General features: G+C 31.5%; 1 long non-coding RNA gene across 1 annotated transcript; it reads right to left on the minus strand.

Annotated features, from left to right (window-relative positions):
• Window positions 1-7,620: 7,620 nt before the first annotated feature.
• On the minus strand, window positions 7,621-19,716 carry LOC143083379 (uncharacterized). The gene is made up of 4 exons (XR_012980670.1): window positions 19,636-19,716; window positions 12,234-12,371; window positions 9,498-9,548; window positions 7,621-8,139 (listed from the first exon to the last, which is right to left on the minus strand). It is a non-coding gene; the product is annotated as an uncharacterized LOC143083379 (long non-coding RNA).
• Between the last annotated feature and the right edge of the window lie 3,259 nt (window positions 19,717-22,975).

Below are 22,975 nucleotides of genomic sequence, written 5' to 3' on the forward strand. Positions count from 1 at the left end.
TGGATTCTCCTAGTAAAGTGACAAATGCATATCTTTTTTAACCATTTTCTAACATGTGTATCTGTAACAACTAGAAGATGCAGAAGCAGTTTTAATATACCTTTATACTTGATTACCCTTTAACTGAATGTAGCTCCTAGGAAAGTTAGTGTTTAGAATTCTTTTTATAGGGGAGTCATATTCAGTTCCAAATAATTATTATTGAAGGAGCTATTCCCCTTGGAAATATAAATTATACGAAAAATTGCATGGAAAGCCTTTTCAAATCTACATCATTCATAGGATTGCTACGAAATTTATATTGAAGGTTTATCTTAGCAAGTATTAGGGTTAGATTGAAATTCATTTCAAATCCACTTTTTCACTATTAGTAATGTCCCTTGGAAATTAAATTTTTATAGGAAATTGCCTTATACATGTTTTATATCAAATGCACTTTTGGCAATTACAGAATGATTTTACATCAGACTAAACTGGATTAATTTTAACCTACTCACTTTCTAAATGTGTTGTCTACACTAATGACATGGTTGGTTTTCTCCTTTGAACTACATTATACAATATTGTATGTGTTTTGCCATTGTTGAACGTCTCCATTGGATAGTTATCTTCTTGATAAACTTAAATGTGGTATACATTTCAAGTTTTTAAGTTTTAAGCATGTGTAAAACAATGTTTAATTGAAAGATTACTTCAAGATTTTCTTCATGTATTAGAATAACGCATGATATGGGTCTCCTTCCGTGACACAAATTAAGAACATGCAGAGCAAAAAGAATATGCTTGATTTGTATGAAGTAAAATAAAAAAATACAGAGCTCCTAGGAAAAGCAGAAATGGAACGTTCCTGATCAAAGGCAAAAACACATCAAACAGAATGCATAAAAGGTGAAATAAATGAATACTGAACTCCGAGTAAAAATTCAAAAAGGAAAGCAATCAAATGGCAAAATCAAATGATGAAATACATCAAATGATGAAATGCATCAAATGAATAAACAACAACTGTTATATTTGTATTTGTATATTCCTGATTTTGTACCTGCATTCTCAAATGCAGAAAATGGTGGATTTAACCTGGTTTTATAGCGCTAAACCTCTCGCTTGAATGACTGTCACATCAAATTCCATTTATTTATAACAATGCTTAAAAAACGGACATATTTGGTATAATACCTGTCTTTTTACTGAAATGGTACAGACATTTTCTGATTTTGAAACTGGTGGCTTTAAACGAAACTGGTTTTATAGCTAGCTTAACCTCTCACATGTATAAAATTCGATTATATTGACAACAATGTGTAAAAAAAACTTACATTATAGTTGGTCGTTAATCCGCTCAAACTTATATGTATTGCATGTGTTCTTAAGTATTGTCTAATTGTAAGGTACGTTAGTGTGTTTTGTCTGTGGTTCTCCTTCCCAGTCTGATAGTATTGTCTGTGGTTCTTGAAAGTTATCTGAATGTAAATAGTCTGCACATGGTTTTTAAAACAGTCTTTGCATTTCTATGGTTGTAAGATACATCTAGTCTTTTTATTGTCTGTGAATCCCATATACAGTCTGTATATGTTTTGTTTATGGTTATGAGATATAGGCAGTTGGTATTGTTTCGAATTATAGGAACCAGTTTGTATCAGCCGTGGTTCTGAATGTTTTTTGGTTTATTTGTATGTACTGAAACCATTGAAGAATTTATACAGTTGATTAGTTAAAACTTGTTTGTTACTGAAAAGACGTTATTTCATAATTTAGGTAATACTTGGAATGTATTATAAAGTGAAATATCTTATCCCGAAAGACATATGTCGAAAGAGTTGATCTCTTCATACTAGCATTGAGAAAATCAAGTCTTAATTATTCAAAGCAAAAAAATCATAAAGGTACCGTTAGATATTTTTAACTTGTTTGTAGTGAATGGAATCTACACGGTCTTTACTGTCTTTTGATAATACATGTTTGTTCATAACAACACATGTTCACGAGCAAATCTAAGGGTAATTGTGAAAAAAATACAAAAAAATAGTCATGCGTTTATTAACTTTTTTTGCCGAACATTGATATTCAGTTTTCATGAAGAAAATGTCTTTTGATAATACACTTTTGTACAGAACACACGAACAAATCTATGGACAATGGCGAAAAATACGAAAAACTACAGTCATGCATTTTAACTTATTTGCCGAACATTAATATACAGTTTTATGGAGAAAATATATAGCTAACATGATTTCGTCATAGTTCTTTACAAGTATATATGCCGTATTCATCATTTTCCTGACCGAAGTGGACATACAATTATTAGTTGCTGATAATAAATGGCTATTTATAAAAAAAAAAACTTCTACCATTTGATTGAAAATGTAGTATAGCGATTCAAAAAGTCACAACTATCAATCGATTTGAAGGGAACATACAGCAGATGCAGTTATTCAAAACCTCGCAGAAGTTAAGCTTAAGAGAGGCGATCCATACCAAAGGGACTTACAAACTGAGACGTAGAAAATAAAGGGACAACGCCAGGGATAAAAAAGAAAAAGACCAAATCACAAACACAAACAACAGTTTTAAAAAAACATAAAAAAACTGAAGACTTAGCAACACAAACCACACCAAAAATCTTCACTGAATATATCTTTTTCCGTTGGTGGTTTAGAATTATTGAAGAAAGACTGATATTTGTTAATAATAGAGATACAGATAAAAAGATAAAAAAATATATATGTTGTGGAGTACCAACCAGAAGCCGCAAATATTTAGAGGATTTGGTTTTTAACTGAAGATAGTCATTTTATTTAAGCAAATTGTCGACTCTCTCATATACACGGATCGTTGAATGTTCAAGGCATGATTTAAGCTCAGATCTGGTTGTGATATAAAATTACTTGACATAGATAACTTGCTATCATGAATAAAGATAATTTCACTCTTATGGAATTTAATTAAGTATTACCTCTTACGACTACCACATTTGTTTGTTACTAGTTTGTCATTAGCTGGAACAACTTTTCTACGTTTTCTGAGTACTTGATTTTTTTAATGGTATATATATTGATTAATTCCTGTTGCATAAAATTGAGAATGGAAATGGGGAATGTGTCAAAGAGACAACAACCCGACCAAATAAAAAACAACAGCAGAAGGTCACCAACAGGTCTTCAATGTAGCGAGAAATTCCCGCACCCGGAGGCGTCCTTCAGCTGGCTCCTAAACAAATATATACTAGTCCAGTGATAATGAACGCCATACTAATTTCCGAATTGTACACAAGAAACTAATATTAAAATAATACAAGACTAACAAAGGCCAGAGGCTCCTGATTTGGGAAAGGCGCAAAAATGCGGCGGGGTTAAACATGTTTGTGAGTTCTCAAACCTCCCTTATACCTCTAACCAATGTAGAAAAGTAAACGCATAAAAATACGCACATTAAAATTCAGTTCAAGAGAAGTCCGAGTCTGATGTCAGAAGATGTAACCAAAGAAAATAGACAAAATGACAATAATACATAAATATCAACAGACTACTAGCAGTTAACTGACATGCCAGCTCCAGACTTCAATTAAACTGACTGAAAGATTATGATTTCATCATATGAACATCAGGCACAATCCTTCCCGTTAGGGGTTTAGCATCATACCATCATAACATATATGAGAAGAACATAACCCGTGTCATGCTAACAACTGTTTTTAGAACAAATGTTCAACGCCCAGCGACGAATATTTCACGCACAGAAGTCAGTAGTAAAATTAGTTAGAAGTTCAACTTGATACGTGTACATTTGTCATGATACATATGAATAAACTTTAAAAAAATATATGACTAAACTTTGTAATTTGTTAAAACGTACAAGATACAAGATTTGAAGAAGTTTTCAATATATTTTTCTGTTTGTTTGCATTCAGTTATTCTATCAGTAATCATAGAAATGGATGTAGCATTAACAGATTTGCTTGACTAAAAATTAATTTAGCGTCTGTCCGATGTTCAGATTTATAACATATTTTACAATGAAATGAAGAAAATATCTTAATTGCTTATAACACTCTGTTAAATGTTTCGATGAATGATGATACTTTATAAACTATAACCTGTCGATCTTAAATGATCTTGAAGTTTGGTGTGCGAACACCAGCTGACATATGATTTACCCCTATAATGTTGGACTTTTCAATACCATGTTGAAAAAGGGTCAAGTGCTATATGGACAACTGATATAACTGTCGCATAATTGATTAAAAATTACTCCCCAACTTGGAACAAGTGTACCTGCTATTCAAAAAAGGAACACAGTGTGAAACGGCGTATTAAATTGAAGCAATATCGGTTATTCTGAAGACAAATCCTTTCTTGATTTAAATCAATACGACTGAGAGAACAGCCTTTCGTGTAACTGTATATTAACTCCTTAAGATTTAACCTAATTTATATAATAATTGAGATATAAGTAATGCCAAAACGAATAAAGATAACTACAATTATATTTTGAGCTTGCGTACCTGTTAATTTCAGGCTTTTCATGGGAATATAAGTGAATCTCCAAGTGTATAAAGTATACGCTATAAAAAATCTGATAAAAGAATGAGATGCTTAAAGATTATATGGTTAAGATTATGAGAAATTTTAATTTATTGTAATGGGAAAGTTTAATTTATTGTAATATAGGGTTTCAGAAAATGAGTGTAAAATCCATTAACATGTAATATGGTTAAGATTATAAGAAGGTATAAATTATTGTAATAAAGGGTTTTCAGAATTTATGGATAAATATTGGCAAGAATTTGTATAAACCGCAAAATCCTTCTCACTATACAAATCCTTAACACTCTGTATCTCTCAAATACACCTATTGTAAAATACGTTCATGCTTCAAAAAATCTACTACAATATAAATTGCACTACAACATTAGAAAGTTAACATTATGCCAAAAGATTATTACATTTCGGTTAGGAGTTTTAGAGTAGATGGTGATAATTACAACGAGTAATATAATGAATAGATACATGTCCTACAAAAGTAAACACAAAGACAACTTGAAGATAAAAATACAGATAAAGAACTAACGGTTTATGTTTTGTGGGTGGTGCCAACATAAACGATACGATAGTTTGTGCAGATTCACAAATTCTGACCATAATCCTGCAATTTGTATTATATCAAATGTACACAAAGGATTGTAGGTGTTGTTTATCGAATTAAGCTCATCCTGCCTACTGAACAAATTCTGACCATTATCCTGCAATTTGTATTATATCAAATGTACACAAAGGATTGTAGGTGTTGTTTCTCGAATTCAAGCACATACTGCCTACTGTATAAATGTACATTGATAGATTTCAGTTATACCTTAGTATCAATATAGCTCCTGTAGTCGGTAAACTCCCAAACGTGATCCTTTACAATAAAGGTTGTGGTTATCCATGTGAAATTGTTTAACATATAATCCCTTATTCTAATGATTTTGTATTATCATTGTGGCATATATCAAACTCATTCCTTCAGTGTATACATTCAAGTTTGTGGTTATATGTTTTTTGTCGAGCCTTCGACTTTAGTCGAAAAAGCGAGACTAAGCGATCCTACATTCTGTCGTCGGCGTCGTCGTCGGCGGCGTCCACAAATATTCACTCTGTGGTTAAAGTTTTTGAAATTTTAATAACTTTCTTAAACTATACTGGATTTCTACCAAACTTGGACAGAAGCTTGTTTGTGATCACAAGATAGTATCCAGAAGTATATTTTGTAAAAAAATAAATTCATTTTTTCCGTATTTTACTTTTGTATGGACTTAGTTTTTCTGTGGCGAAACATTACATTCACTCTGTGGTTAAAGTTTTTAAAATTTTAATAACTTTCTTAAACTATCCTGGGTTTGTACTAAACTTGGACATAAGCTTATTTATGTTTATAAGATAGTATCCAGAAGTAAATTTTGTAAAAAGATAACTCCATTTTTTCTGTATTTTTCTTTTAAATGGATTTAGATTTTCTTCCAGTTAACATTACATACAGTCTGCAGTTAAATTTTTCTTATTAGATTCTTTACTATCCTAGATATTTACCAAACTTGGACAGAAGGTTCTTACAATCATAAGATAGTATCAAGAGGAATATTTTTATTGATTTTTTTCCTCATTGTTGTTGAGCCTGCGATTTACAGCAGAAGTAGGCGAGACACTGGGTTCCGCGGAACCCTTAGAATTTTTTTTATTAAGTTAACCCATTTTAATTCATATTTCATAGTGAGTCTTTTTATGTTGTGATGTCACACTGTTGTTCTGTTAAGGGTTAAGCTTGGTACCTATCAAAAAAATTAATTCCGCTGCATTTGTTATTCGCCTGTCCTCATTAGGTACCTGATGTTCAGTGGTTGTTGTTTGTTGACGTGGTTCATAAGTGTTTCTCGTTTTTTTCATTTAGATAAATTCGTTTGTGTTCCCGTTTGAATGGTTCACAATAGTTTGGGCCCTATATAGCTTGCCGTTCGGTGTGAGCAAAAACTCTGTGTTGAAAACCGAACTTTGACTTAAACATGTTATAATTGGTTACTTTTACAACTTGGGACTTGGATGAAGATTTGTCTAATATCACATCTTGTTATATCTATATATGAAGGATTGTAGATGTTCCTTCTCAAATATCAACACTTACATCCTCCTTATTATAAAAAAAGAAGATATGGTATTGATTGCCAATGAGACAACTCTCCACAAGAGACCAAATCGACACAGAAAATAACAAGTAAAGGTCACCATACGGCCTTCAACTATGAGCACAAACCACAGCTTTATAATTTTCCTGGAAATATTTCATATTCATGTTTTTTTTACATGTCTTGTAGTCAGTAAAATACAAAATGTGTATGAAGGATTGTAGATGATCTATCTCAAATATGAACGCTTGCAGCCTACTGCATAAATGTTGATGGAAAGATTTGATCCTTACTAATGTACCTAAGATTTTCTATTTATGAGTTTGACTGTTCCTCTTGTATATTTCGTTCCTCTTTAATATATATCTTGCAGTTGGGAAAATACCAAATATGTATGAAGCATTGTAGATTTCCCCTCTCAAATATCAACACTTGCAGCCTACTGTATAAATGTTTGTGGAAAGATTTCATGTACCTATATATCCCTTGCAGTGAGAAAAATATCAAATGTGTATGAAGCATTGTAGATGTCCTCAAAGTTTGACACTTGCAGCCTACTGAATAAATTTTCATGGAGAATTTCAACACATACAACCTACTCTATAAGTGTCTTTTGGATATATTTCACCCTGAAGTACCTATGCATGTCTAACCACATCTTCCTATATCTACTAACAGTCGATAACATATAAAATGTGCATAAAAGATTGTAGATGTTCCCTCTGGAATAATCTGAATATTTTAGGAAACCACTGACTCTATTTTATGAGCTTCATATACAATTATTTCAAGATTTTCCAAGTCTCCCTATCATAAGACTGTTTACATTTTCTTATCATCATCATAGACACAATATTTATTTCTTGTCAATAAAGAGATGAGGAATTTCATTATATATACAGAAAAGCAATCATATAGGATTGTTGCTGGAAAATTGTCACATTGATACAAAGTAAAAGTTATAATAAAATTTTAGAACTTTTTATTTCATGAAAATCAAACCTAAATAACATAGAATGAAAGATCCACTAAACTCAATACATTGTACAATTCTAAATATTCAAATACATAAATGCATGAACAACGTATACACATTCTTAACTACACAATAAAACTGCTTTGATTTGATTTTAAACAGCCAGGAATCTGTTTACTTTCACCTTTTAGATAACATTTTATACATAGAACATAAAATGTATTCATGTAAATGAATTCTATGTTTGTTTCTTTAATGATAACCATTTTCCGAGTAGTAAAAAGTTCATCTTAAATGCATTTTAAATCATTGCACGTCTTCAATATATAAGAACACAGTTCAGTTGTCCTCCACATTGCAGATATTTTATCCAAGAACAAATTACAATATTAATTAATTATAACAAAAACACAGATCTAAGCACAGTAAAATAGTCTCCCCTGTTCTGTAAAGAATTCTTGTTCGTATTCTTTCTTAATTGTGTGGCCGGCACTAAATCTTGTTTAACCTACAAAATAATATATGGTTCAGTTGAATATATAATTAGTCCAATACAATACAGAATTTCAATGCCTCAAACAGTTGTTATTTATTTTCCATCTAAGAATAAAGCGTGTTTCATCAGTGCAAAAACAGAACATAATCCCAAGATTGTATCAAATTGTAAAATTTGTAATGCAGAAATACAATTCATTTGTGAGACCAATCATTTAAATGAAAAGTTAAAATTATTTTTTTCTTTAGTAATGACTTTACACAGAACCATGACTCAAATGATTTACCTTTTTGTTTTATGAAATGACAATGTGAGAGAAAACAAGGCTTCATCATAACTATTTCTTTTTATCAAGTATTGGTAATAAGAATGTGTTGGTGAATATGTAAACTGTGATGATTAAAATATATAGTGTTGTGATAGACAAACATACCGAAGTGATAGACATACATAGTGTGGTGATAGGTAAACAAAGCATGGTGATATGTAGACAATAGTGTGGTGATAGACAAACATACTGAAGTGATAGACAAACAAATTGTGGTGATAGACAAACATAGCGTGGTGACAGACAACACATAGTGTCGTGATAGACAATAGTGTGGTGATAGACAAAAATATTGTGGTGATAAATACACAGACTCTGGTGAATGACTTATGTAGTGTGGTGATTAATTATGTGTGGCGGTAGATATATTATATGTGGCCATAATTATACTATGTGTTGCAGTAGATACATAATATGTGGTGGTATATACATTATGTGTGTGCCAGCAGAAGTATCATGTAGACATAGTTACAAGTACAATAACACTGAAACAATATATTTTTAAGGTTTACTCATCTTGAATGATAGAATCTTTGACTGACAGTTAGTATAACATATTTGCTACTTTTATTGAAAAGATATCTGACATGATATTTACATAAAATATTGCACAATATGTTGGAGCAGTTATTCTTTAAAAAACATTTCTTTTAAATTATTTCATTTCAACCAGCCAGGATTGTTTAATTGCTTATTAACTCTTTACATACATATGTAAAGAGTAAAGTGTCGGTGTTGACATGAATATCAATTATTTGGTCATTTTTTTATAAATTTCCTGTTTACAAAACTTTGAATTTTTCGAAAAACTAAGAATTTTCTTATCCCAGGCATAAATTACCTTAGTCGTATTTGGCACAACTTTTGGAATATTGGATCCTCAATGCTCTTCAACTTTGTATTTGTTTGATTTTTAACTATTTTGATATGAGCGTCACTGATGAGTCTTATGTAGAAACGAAACTTGCGTCTGGCGTACTAAATTATAATCCTGGTACCTTTGATAACTATGAGTAATACTTTTAATTTTAATGAAGATTACCTTTTCCTTTTTCTTCTATGTTCTATCTTTCAAAAATCTAGTTTCACTTTTCTGAAGAAAAAAAAATAATAACAATTGAGTCATTTTTAGTTTAAAATCTGAATAAACATAAACAGATTTCTGTACAGAAAGGTGGATTATTATCATGCTCATATCTACTTTTAAAATGATATAAATAGGGCTTTGAAAGGTATACCCAGTGGTGTGATAGAAATAATATATAAATTGAGGTGAAAATATACAGTGAGGTGATTGATTAATAAAACAAGAATGTGTCCACAGTACACGGATGCCCCACTCGCACTATCATTTTCTATGTTTAGTGGACCGTGAAATTGGAATAAATTCTCTAATTTGGCATTAAAATTAGAATGATCTTATCAAAGGAAACATGTATACTAAGTTTCAAGTTGATTGGACTTCTACTTTATCAAAAACTACCTTGACCAAAAACTTTAACCTGAAGTTTGCACTATCATTTTCTATGTTCAGTGAACCGTAAAATTGGGGTCAAAACTATAACTTGGCATTTAAATTAGAAAGATCATATCATAGGAAACATGTATACTAAGTTCCAAGTTAATTGGACTTCAACTTCATCAAAAACTACCTTGACCAAAAACTTTAACCTGAAATTTGCACTATAATTTTCTATGTTCAGTGAACCGTAAAATTGGGGTCAAAACTATAATTTGGCATTTAAATTAGAAAGATCATATCATAGGGCACATGTATACTAAGTTTCAAGTTGATTGGACTTCAACTTCATCAAAAACTACCTTGACCAAAAACTTTAACCTGAAGCGGGACAGACGGACGAACGGACGAACGAACGGACGAACGAAGGGACGAACGAACAGACGGACGAACGGACGCACAGACCAGAAAACATAATGCCCCTCTACTATCGTAGGTGGGGCATAATAAAGGTGTTTAATATGTAGAAATATACATAGAGACTGTGGGGGTAGATATAGAGAAGGGGTAATAGAAATGGAGAGTGTGTGGTGATTGATATATAAAGTGAGGTGATGGATAAATAAAATGAGGTGATAGGTGTTTATGATGTTGTCATAAACATAGAGACATTGGGGATAGATATTGAGAGTATGGGGATAGATATTGAGAGTGTGTGGTGATTGATATATAAAGTGAGGTGATGGATAAATAAAATGAGGTGATAGGTGTTTATGATGTGGTCATAAACATAGAGACAATGGGGATAGATATTTAGAGTATGGGGATAGATATAGAGAGTGTGTGGTGATTGATATATAAAATCAGATGATGGATAAATAAAGTAAAGTGATTGGTGTTTGTTATTTGGTCATGAACATAGAGACTATGGGGATAGATATTGAGAGTTTGGGGATAAATATAGAGAGTGTGTGGTGATTAATTTATAAAGTGAGGTGATGGATAAATAAAATGAGGTGATAGGTGTTTATTGTGAGGTCATAAACATAGAGACTGTGGGGATATATATTGAAAGTATTGGGATAGAAATAGAGAGTGTGTGGTGATCATTATATTAAGTGAGGTGATGAATAAATAAAGTAAGGTGATAGGTGTTTAAAATGTGGTCATAAACATAGAGACTGTGGGGATATATATTGAGAGTATGGGGATAGATATAGAGAGTGTGTGGTGATTGATATATAAAATTAGATGATGGATAAATAAAGTAAAGTGATTGGTGTTTGTTATTTGGTCATAAACATAGAGACTATGGGGGTAGATATTGAGAGTTTGGGGATAGATATAGAGAGTGTGTGGTGATTCATGTATAAAGTGAGGTGATTGATTAAAAAAAGTAAGGTGGTAGGTGTTTATGATGTGGTCATAAACATAGAGACTGTGGGAATACATATCGAGAGTATGGGGATATATATAGTAAGTGTGTGGTGATAAATATATAAAGGGAGGTGATGGATAAATAAAGTAAGGTGATAGGTGTTGATAATGTGGTCAAAAACATAGAGACTGTGGGTATATATATTGACAGTGTGGTGAGTGACACAGAGATTATGGGGATATATATAAAGAGTGTGTTGATTGATATATAAAGTGAGGTTATTGATAAATAAAGTGTGGTGATAGGTGTTTATTATGTGGAGTTATACAGAGAGACTTTTGGGGTATACAAAAAAGAGTGGGGGATAGATATAGAGAGTGTGTGAGTGGTGATTGCTACATATAGTGAGGTGATTGATAAATAAAGTAAGATGATAGGTGTTTATTTTGTGGAGATATACAGAGAGACTTTTGGGGCGGATACAGAGAGTTGGGGATATATATAGAGAGTGTGGTGATTAATATATGAAGTGAGGTGATTGATAAATAAAGTAAGGGGGTAGCGTTTGTATTATCCCGAGATATACATAGAGAATATTATGATACTATTATGATATATACATAATGACTGTTGGCATTGGTATGGAGAGTGTAGTGATAGACAATCATAGTATGGGGATAGCTATTAAGACTGTAGTGATAGATAATCATAGAATGGGGATAGCTATTGAGACTAGTGATAGATAATCATTGTATGGGGATAGCTATTGAGACTGTAGTGATAGATAATCATAGTATGGGGGTTCCTATTGAGACTGTTGTGATATATATGAAGAATGTGGTGCTAAATACAGCGACTGTAGCAATGGAAGAATATATAATTTATAAAGCACCACACTGTATATATCTTTTTTCGAGTATTATTTTCTAAAAATACTTTACCATCACTATTTCTGAGTGCTGCTTGGTTGTAAATCATTTAACTATTCTTGTTATTTCACTTAAAATTAGATGAACCATTTCCTTTTTTCCATTTTCACCAATGACCTCTAAATCCCTGCAAAATGTTGTTTGGTATTTCTGCAAGAAGAACACAAATATAAATAATGAATTTGATAATTGCTACATAACAAGTATACAAGCTAATACAAACATATCTCAGTGGACATTGCATATCTGCATATCTCCTTCCACTGCAAATTATACAATGACCAGTACATTTCTCTGACTTAGAGAAAATACAACAAGTTATAGTATACAGTCTTGTGAAAAATAGATAAAGAATGATGATAGATATAATCATTGTGTTACTATAAATATGATATGATGGTGATAAATATATATAGATAGGTGATAAGTGTGGACTTAGTTATAGTGGGGTTATGTGTATATACAGTGAGGTAAAGGGTCCACAGAATAGTATTAAGATATATACAGTGTGATGATATATAAACAAAAGGATGATATATATATATATATATATATATATATATATATATATATATATATATATATATATATATATATATATATATATATATATATATATATATATATATATATAAACGAGTCTAAATTGAAAACTACGTTCAAACCTATGATTGCGTTGGATAAAAACCGCAATTTTTATACGTGTGCATGTCAAACAAATTTCGTTGTAGAAGGGTCTAAAAACAGCACAAACAACATTTTCCAAAAGACCAACAAAGTGAAAAAGTATTTTTAAACAAAACGCATTTGACTAACAGGTCGAACAACTGATGTTCTTTAACCCTGCTGATATATATATAAGTACGTCTGAGTCAGTGACAACTTTCCAACAGATTAATCCATCGGATCGCCATCAATGATGGTGATACATGGCTGTGTACATAATGTATATACAACTCATCTAAACATCAATCCAACAATGTTAGATCTGTAAAATATATATATATACTATGTGGTGACATATATATCAATGGTGTTGTGATTGATTTAAACAGTGCAGTTAGTTAAAAGATACATACATGACATATGTGGAGGGGATACATATATAAAATATGGTGAAAAAATATCAACAGTGAGGTCAATAAAATATTTTCAGGGATGTCATATATATATAAAATGAGGAGATAGATATATAAATTTAATAGAAAGATATATAAAGTGAGATGATAGATATACAAATTGTGGTAACAGATACACAGTGTGGTGATATATGTATAAAATGTAGTGATAGATGTACAGTGTATTGATAGATATATTAAATAAGATGATAGATATATAAACTGAGATGGTGTATCAATTAAATGAGGTCTTTCTTATATAGAATGAAGTGATAGATATACAAAGTGTGGTGACATATATACAGTGTGGTGATAGATATATAAAGTGTTGTCACATATGATCAGGTAGGTGATAGATGTATAAAGTGTGATGATAGATATATAAAGTTTGATGATAGATATATAAAGTGTGGTGATAGATACATAAGTTGTTTTGACATATGATGCGTTAGGTGAAAGTTGTATATAGTGTGGTGATAAATATATAGAGTGTGATGATAGATATATAAAGTAAGGTGATTAATGACAGAGTGATTATTATATAGTGTGATAATTGATGACACAGAGTGGTAATATATATATACAGTGAAGTGATTGATGATACAGAGTGTTGAAAGGTAATACACAGTGGTGATACATATAAAGGGTAGGGTGATTGATGATACAGAGTGGTGAAAGATATATACACTATGAGGATTGATGAAACAGAGTGGTGATAGATACATACAGAGAGGTGATAGCTATATACAGTGTGGTAATTGGTGATACAGAGTGGGGATAGATGTCTAGTGTGGTAATAGAGATAAACAATATGGTGACTGATGATACAGAGTGGTGAAAGATATATACACTGTGACGATTGATGATACAGAGTGGTGATAGATACATACAGAGAGGTGATAGCTATATACAGTGTGGTAATTGGTGATACAGAGTGGGGATAGATGTCTAGTGTGGTGATAGAGATAAACAATATGGTGACTGATGATACAGAGTGGTGAAAGATATATGCACTATGAGGATTGATGATACAGAGTGGTGATAGATACATACAGAGAGTTGATAGCTATATACAGTGTGGTAATTGGTGATACAGAGTGGGGATAGATGTCTAGTGTGGTGATAGAGATAAACAATATGGTGACTGATGATACAGAGTGGTGAAAGATATATACAGAGAGTTGATAGCTATATACATTGTGGTAATTGGTGATACAGAGTGGGGATAGATGTCTAGTATGGTGATAGAGATAAACAATATAGTGACTGATGATACAGAGTGGTGAAAAATATATTCAGTTTGGTGATTGATGATACAGAGTGGTGATAGATATATACAGTAAGGTTATTAATTATACAGAGTGGTGATAGATATGTAGAGTGTGGTCATAGATATCTATTCCTCAATTTGGTGTCCTACAGATACAGTCCTACATATATCGCTAGGCTGTATTTATATACTATCCAGATATCAGTCATGTGGTGTGCTTTAATATGTTCTGTTTGTTTTTCAAATATCTCTATATAGCAATAAGAATCCCACCCATTTTCTGAAAAGATACACACACAAACACCAGTCTTTTCTACGATGACAATAATAGTTTTCAAAATTGAAATGTGTATGATTGTGCAACAAAATCAACCATGTTGAAAAACAAATAGTTACAATGATAGGTGCCGAACTGAATCATTTTTAGTTTTCAGCAAACATACACAGATTGCTGCAAATATAAATCAATCGTTAGTATGCTTATATCCACTTTCAAATTGGTATAAACATGGTTTTAACAGATACACATAGAGTTGTGATGGCCTTATACAGTAAGAGAATATACCAAACATATTAAGTATGGGGATAGAAAAAAATAAATTGAATTGAGGTGATATGTATATAGAAGGTGGTGATAGATAAATGAAGTGAAGATATCATGTTAGGTGATAAATATATAGACTGTGGTGATGGCTATATCATACGAGGTGATGGATATATAAATTGAGCTGATAAATAAAAAAAGTGAGGTGATAGATAAAGAAAGTGAGATGATAGATAAAGAATGTGAGGTGATAGATAAAGAAAGTAAGATTATAGATATGTAAAGTGTAGAAACAGATGTACAAAGAGAGGTGATGGATATATAAGTGTGGTGATAGATATAGAAATGTGGTGATAGATACATAAAGTGGTGATAAGATATATAAAGTGTACTTACAAATGTCTAAAGTGAGGTGATTGATATATAAGGTGTGGTGATCGATATAGAAAGTGAGGTGATTGATATATTAGATGTGGAGGTAGATATATAAAGTGTGGTGATAGATATAGATATAGTGAGGTGATTGATATATAAAGTTTGGTGATATATATGTTAAGTATGGTGACAGATATATAAAGTGTGGTGATATATATATAAAGTCTAGTGACAGATATATAGAGTGTAGTGATATATATTTAAAGTGTTGGGATAGATATATAAAGTCTGGTGACAGATATATAGAGTGTAGTGATAGATATATAAAGTGAGGTGATAGATATATATTGTGAAGTGATTGATATATAAAGTGTGATGATGTATATGTTAAGTGTGGTGACAGATAAGGTCTGGTGGATAAAAATAAAGTGTGGTGACAGATATATAGAGTGTTGTTACAGATATATAAAGTGAGTAGATAGATAGATATAGATTTAGTGAGGTGAGTGATATATAAAGTGTGATCATGGATATGTTAAGTGTGATCATGGATATGTTAAGTGTAGTGACAGATATATAAAGTATGGAGACAGATATATGTAGTGTGGTGATAGATTTATAAAGTCATAAATAATGGAATAAAATATATATCAAGTGAGGTGATAGATATATATGTAGTGAGGTGGTGGATATATAAAGTGTGGTGACAGAGTCTGGTGACAGATATATAAAGTGTGGTGACAGAGTATAGTGACTGATATATAAAGTGTGGTGACAGAGTCTGATGACAGATATATAAAGTGTGGTGACAGATATATAAGGTGTGGTGATTGATTTATGAAGTCTGGTGACAGATAAATAAAGTGTGGTGATATATATATATATATATATATAAGGTGTGGTGATGTATATATAATGTGTGGTGACAGATGTTAAAAGCGTGGTGAAAGATTTATGAAGTGTGGTGGCAGATATATAAAGTGTGGTGACATATATATAAAATATTGTGACACATATATAAAGTTTGGTGAGATATATAAAGTGTGGTAACAGATAAATAAAGTGTGGTGATGAATATATAAAGTGTGGTAACAGATAAATAAAGTGTGGTGATAGATATATAAAGTCTTGTGACAGGTATATAAGGTTTGATGACAGATACATAAAGTGTTGTGATAGATTTTTAAAATGTGGTGACAGATATGTAAAGTGTGGGTATAGATATATAAAGTCTGGTGACAGATATATAAAGTCTGGTGACAGATATATAAAGTGTAATGATAGATATATAAAGTGAGGTGATAAATATATATTGTGAGGTGATTGATATATGAAGGGTGATGATGGATATGTTAAGTGTGGTGACAGATATATAAAGTGTGGTGATAGATATATAAATTCTGGTGACAGATATATAGAGTGTTGTGACAGATATATAAAGTGTGGTGACAGATATATAAAGTGTTGTGATATATAGTGTGGTGATGGATATGTTAAGTATAATGACAGATATATAAAGTGTGGTGACAGATATATAAAGTGTGGTGACAGATATATAAAGTATGGTGATAGATATATAAAGTGTGGTGACAGATATATAAAGTATGGTGATAGATATATAAAGTGTGGTGATAGATATATAAAGTCTTGTGACAGATATATAAAGTGGTGATAGATATATAAAGTGTGGTGAAATATATATAAAGTGTGTTGATTGATATATAAAGTGTAAATATAGATATATAAAGTGAGGTGATAGATATATATAGTGAGGTGATTGATATATAAAGTGTGAAGATGGATATGTTAAGTGTTGTGACAGATATATAAGGTGTGGTGACAGATATATAAAGTGGGGTGATAGATATATAGTGACATTATGAATATATAAAGTGTGGTGATGGACATGTTAAGTATAATGACAGATATATAAAGTTTGGTGACAGATATATAAAGTGTGGTGACAGATATATAAAGTATGGTGATAGATATATAAAGTGTGGTGACAGATATATAAAGTATGGTGATAGATTTATAAAGTGTGCTGATTGATATATAAAGTGTGCTGATTGATATAAAGTGGTGATAGATATAAAAAGTGTGGTGATGGATATGTCAAGTGTAATGACAGATATAAAAAGTGTGGTGATAGATATACAAAGAGTGGTGACAGATATATAAAGTGTGGTGACAGAAATATAAAGTATGGTGACAGATATATAAAGTGTGGTGACTGGTATATAAAGTTTTGTGACAGATATATAAAGTGTGGTGACAGATATAGAAAGTGTTGTGGCAGATATATAAAGTGTGGTGACAGAATATAAAGTGTGGTGACAGATATCTAAAGTAGTGAAAGATATATAAAGTGTGGTGATGGATATGTCAAGTGTAATGACAGATATATAAAGTGTGTTGATTGATATATAAAGTGTAATTATAGATATATAAAGTGAGGTGATAGATATATATAGTGAGGTGATTGATATATAAAGTGTAGTGATGGATATGTTAAGTGTGGTGACAGATATATACGGTGTGGTGACAGATATATAAAGTGGGGTGATAGATATATAAAGACATTATGGATATATATAAAGTGTGGTGTTGGATATGTTAAGTATAATGACAGATATATGAAGTGTGGTGACAGATATATAAAGTGTGGTGACAGATATATAAAGTATGGTGATAGATATATAAAGTGTAATGAGAGATATATAAAGTGTGCTGATTGATATATGAAGCGTGGTGACAGATATATAAAGTATGGTGATAGATATATATAGTGTGGTGATAGATATATAAAGTCATGTGACAGATATTTAAAGTGGTGATAGAGATATAAAGTGTGGTGATGGATATGTCAAGTGTAATGACAGATATATAAAGTGTGGTGATAGATATACAAAGAGTGGTGACAGATATATAAAGTGTGGTGACAGAAATATAAAGTTTGGTGACAGATATATAAAGTGTGGTGACAGATATAGATAGTTCAGTGACAGATATATAAAGTGAGGTGGCAGATATATAAAGTGTGGTGACAGAATATAAAGTGTGGTGACAGATATATAAAGTAGTGATAGACATATAAAGTGTGGAAATGGATATGTCAAGTGTAATGACAGATATATAAAGTGTGGTGATAGATATACAAAGTGTGGTGACAGATATATAAAGTGTGGTGACAGAGTCTGGTGACAGATATATATTACGTGTGGTGACAGATATATAAAGTCTGGTGACAGATATTAAGTGTGGTGACAGATATATAAAGTCTGGTGACAGATGTATAAAGTGTGGTGACAGATATAGAAAGTTTAGTGACAGATATAGAAAGTGTGGTGGCAGATATATAAAGTGTGGTGACAGAATATAAAGTGTGGTGACAGATATATATTAAGTGTGGTGACATATATATAAAGTGTTGTGACGGAGTCTGGTGACATATATATATAAAGTGTGGTGACAGATATATAAAGTCTGGTGACAGGTATATAAAGTGTGGTGACGGATATATAAAATGTGCATGTGGTGACAGATATAAAAGGTGTGGTGACAGATATATAAAGTGTGGTGACAGATATATAAAGTCTGGTGACATATATATATATAAAGTGTGGGGACAGATATATAAGGTATGGTGACATATATATAAAGTCTTGTGAAATATATGATAAAGCGTATATAACATGGCAAAATCCGTATCACATGCCGCATCACCCTCGACCAATATCAAAGTGACAGAAGAGATAAATCAAGGTCCTAGATATATAGCAATTATCTATCATATTGAATACACCTTAATTATTGGTAACCCCGGTTGACCCGACTGCATAGAACTTTTGACGAATACAACAATCATTTTTCCTTTGTGGCTTCAGATATTTTTTTTTACTTCAAAATTTTACTACAACCTGTGTGATATCCAGTAATGGCGGACAAATAGTGATAAGGTGCAGTGGCGGATCCAGGGGAGAGTTCAGGGGGGGTTGGACCCCCCCCCCTTTTTTAACGATCAATGCATTGGAATGGTGACTTATAGTTGGACCCCCCTTTTTCAAATGGCTGGATTCGCCCCTGATAAGGTGTATGAAAAATTACCATCAACATCAAACCACTCTCGTTTTACAAGATTTGTTACATTTTCACCAGTTTCAAGTTTCATGTCCTATTAACACAAAATGAAATCTATCTCCACATAGAAGATTTTTTTTCAAAAAGTGAAAGTAGAAATTAACGGATCCGCCCAGTTCCGGTCGCGCATGCGCACAAATACGAGGTTACAGTCCGGGTTACAATATCTATAACCTTGTATATTATATACCTCGTATATTCTTTGATCATGGAGTTAGTACAATGTGATTTATATTTGGTTTGAAGTTAAACATATACATGACTTTGAAGAATACCTTCAAGAGTTCTCAATGGCAGCTTCCAGTTACACCGAATATCATGTGCTGTACATTTTTATTTTGTTATTTAATTTGTGGTTTAATAACCTGTTATTACAATTCGAAATTGTTTATAGTTTCTTCATTTACTTTTTGCCCTAGATATTTTTGTTCATAAATGTCTGCACACCTGTCATGTTATTATAACTTATCATCTGTTACTACACAACAACGGGTATTTACGAGAGTATCATGAAGAAACATAACAGAAAAGGATCTGCTGACCCTTCAGAGGCACCAGAGTTATGTCCCTGTTATTGGCCGAGTTCGTTCTACTCATTCGTAGGTTCCCCGTGCAGTTCTTATTTTCTGTTTTATGTCGGTCTTGTTTTTTCATTTAAATTCATTGTGAATTTTATTGTATCTGGGTATACATATATAACTTATACTCATTTTAAAGACCATACAACACCATAAACACCCAGTGATTGGTTGTATGAGGAAACTTTGCAAATATTTCATACAAGACGCTTGCCTTTGATTTATTATTTCTGATCGAATAAAGCTATTTATCAACACTGAATAATTCTTTAGATGTATCTTTTACATCATTATATACTTCCAAAGTTACAATATTGCCGCTTAGTTGCTTTAAATATATGTGTTGTGTCCCTTTAAGTGAATATTTACATCGATGTTGAGCTACCTTTCACAATTGTATATTCTTTGATCAAAAAGATTATACAATGTGATTTTTTATTTGATAATAAGTAAAACGTGTACTTTTATTTAAATACCTTCAGTTTTCTTAATGACAACTTCCCAATACATCGTAAAGCATGTATTCTAATTTTTAGCTCACCTGGCCCACAGGTCCAAGTGAGCTTTTCTCATCACTTGGAGACCGTCGTCCGTCGTCCGTAAACTTTTACAAAAATCTTCTACTCCAAAACTACTTAGCCAAATTTAACCAAACTTGGCCACAATCATCCTTGGACATCTAGTTTAAAAATTTGTCTGATGGCTTGGCCATCCAACCAAGATGACCGCCATGGCTAAAAATAGAACATAGGGGTAACATGTAGATTTTGGCTAATATATCTGAAACAAAAGCATTTAGAGCAAATCTGTTTATCAGGTCAAGATCTATATGCCCTGAAATATTTAGACAAATCGTACAATCCGTTGTTGGGTTGCTGCCCCTGAGTTAGTAATTTTAAGATTTTTTTGGCAGTTTTTAGTTATTATCTTGAATATTATAAAAGATATATATATAAACTGTATACAGCAAAGTAAGATTTACAAATAAGTCAACATTACTAAAATTGTCAATTGACCCTTTAAGGAGTTATTGCCCTTTATAGTAAATTTTTAACCATTTTTCTAAAATTTCAGTAGTCTTTTAAAAAAACTCTCCTTTGAAACTACTAAGACAAATTTAACCAAACTTGGCAACCATTATCTTAAGGGTATGTTGTTTCAAAAATGTGTCCATTGACCTCAATTTTAAACAATTTTCGTAAATTATGTAAACTTTTACAAAATATTTTCCTTTGAAACTACTGAGCCAAGTTCATTATAGATAGAGAAAATTGTAGACAGCAAGAATGTTCAGTAAAGTAAGATTGACAAACACATCATCACCACCAAAACATAATTTTCTCATGAATTCTATTCTCATCTATTATGTATACATGTCCTTTGTTTAGTATGATCATAGACAAAGTTGAGCAACACATAGCCTCTAGTTATAAAATATTTCCCACTGTCACTTTTGGGCCAAGTTCATTATTGATAGAGAAATTTTAAGCAGGAAAATTGTTCAGTAAAGTAAGATCTACAAACACATTACCAACATCAAAACACAATTTGTCATGAATCCATCTGTGTCCTTTGTTTAATATGCACATAGACCAAGGTGAGCGGCATAGGCTCTTTAGAGCCTCTAGTTGATTTTGTTATCTCTTTTGTGGTTTAATGACCAGTTATTATATTTTTCTAGTGCTTGTAATTTTCTTATTTACTTGCTTGTTTAAATATGTTTGTTCATAAATGTTTGCACACCTTTCATGTTTAGTAAAAGTGTTAGATATTTTACTAGTACAGATGGTGTACGAACTTATAAGTAATGTCTTTTATGGTTAGGCAAAATACATTTATAAACCCGTTATTGTACATGTTTGATGTCTTATCAGCGATAATTTAGATACAATTGATACATAGGGAGTATCATGACGACTTATATAAAAGAATAGGAACTGCTGACCCTTCCGAAGTATCAGAGTGAACTACTTTTGATCAGCTAGTTCCTGTGACCAAAACGTAGTTTCCTTTGAAGTTTTAATTTTGTCTGTTTTCGTTCGGTGCTTGTTTTTTTTTCTATAAATCTATTGTGGTTTATATTTTCTCCTTGGTTTATCATAACTGATTATGATTTTCATTACCCTAAACATCGACTTATAAATGTTTTGTAGGATGAAGCTTTGCCAGTAATTAAAACAAGACTGTTGCTTTTGATCTATTATTACTAAATGAATAAAGCTTTTTACCCACAAGAAACAATTTCCTAGATGTATCAGATATATCAATATCAATACAAGGTACTGTAGTGTAGCAATGTGGATTGTATCAATGTGCTATTTCCTTAGCAGTACATATTTGAACCGATGTTGATCAACTTTTCATTATTGTGTATTCTTTAATTACTAGTATAAAGATTAGTGATTGGTATTTGGTTTATTTTAAGTAAAACATGAACCTGACTTTGTCACGTAACAAAGTCAGGTTCATGTTTTATTTTAAAACATAGCTGTAAAATCACTTACATTTATAAGCAAAAAGGTTCAGACATTGTCGACAGAAAAGACTCTATTTAGATTTCATTCCATATCCATTAACTTATAAAATTTAATTTCTTTTTTTATTCCTTATATTAACAGTTTTGTTCCAACTAAATTTTCGAATGTAGAGGACCAAAAAGAATAAAAGCGTTTTTTTTTTATGTACTAGTAATGAATTTTGTGTCGTGTCTTGAAATGTTATTTACGAAT

This window comes from Mytilus galloprovincialis, chromosome 7, assembly GCF_965363235.1.
Source record: "Mytilus galloprovincialis chromosome 7, xbMytGall1.hap1.1, whole genome shotgun sequence".
In the NCBI taxonomy this organism is placed as follows: Eukaryota; Metazoa; Mollusca; class Bivalvia; order Mytilida; family Mytilidae; genus Mytilus; species Mytilus galloprovincialis.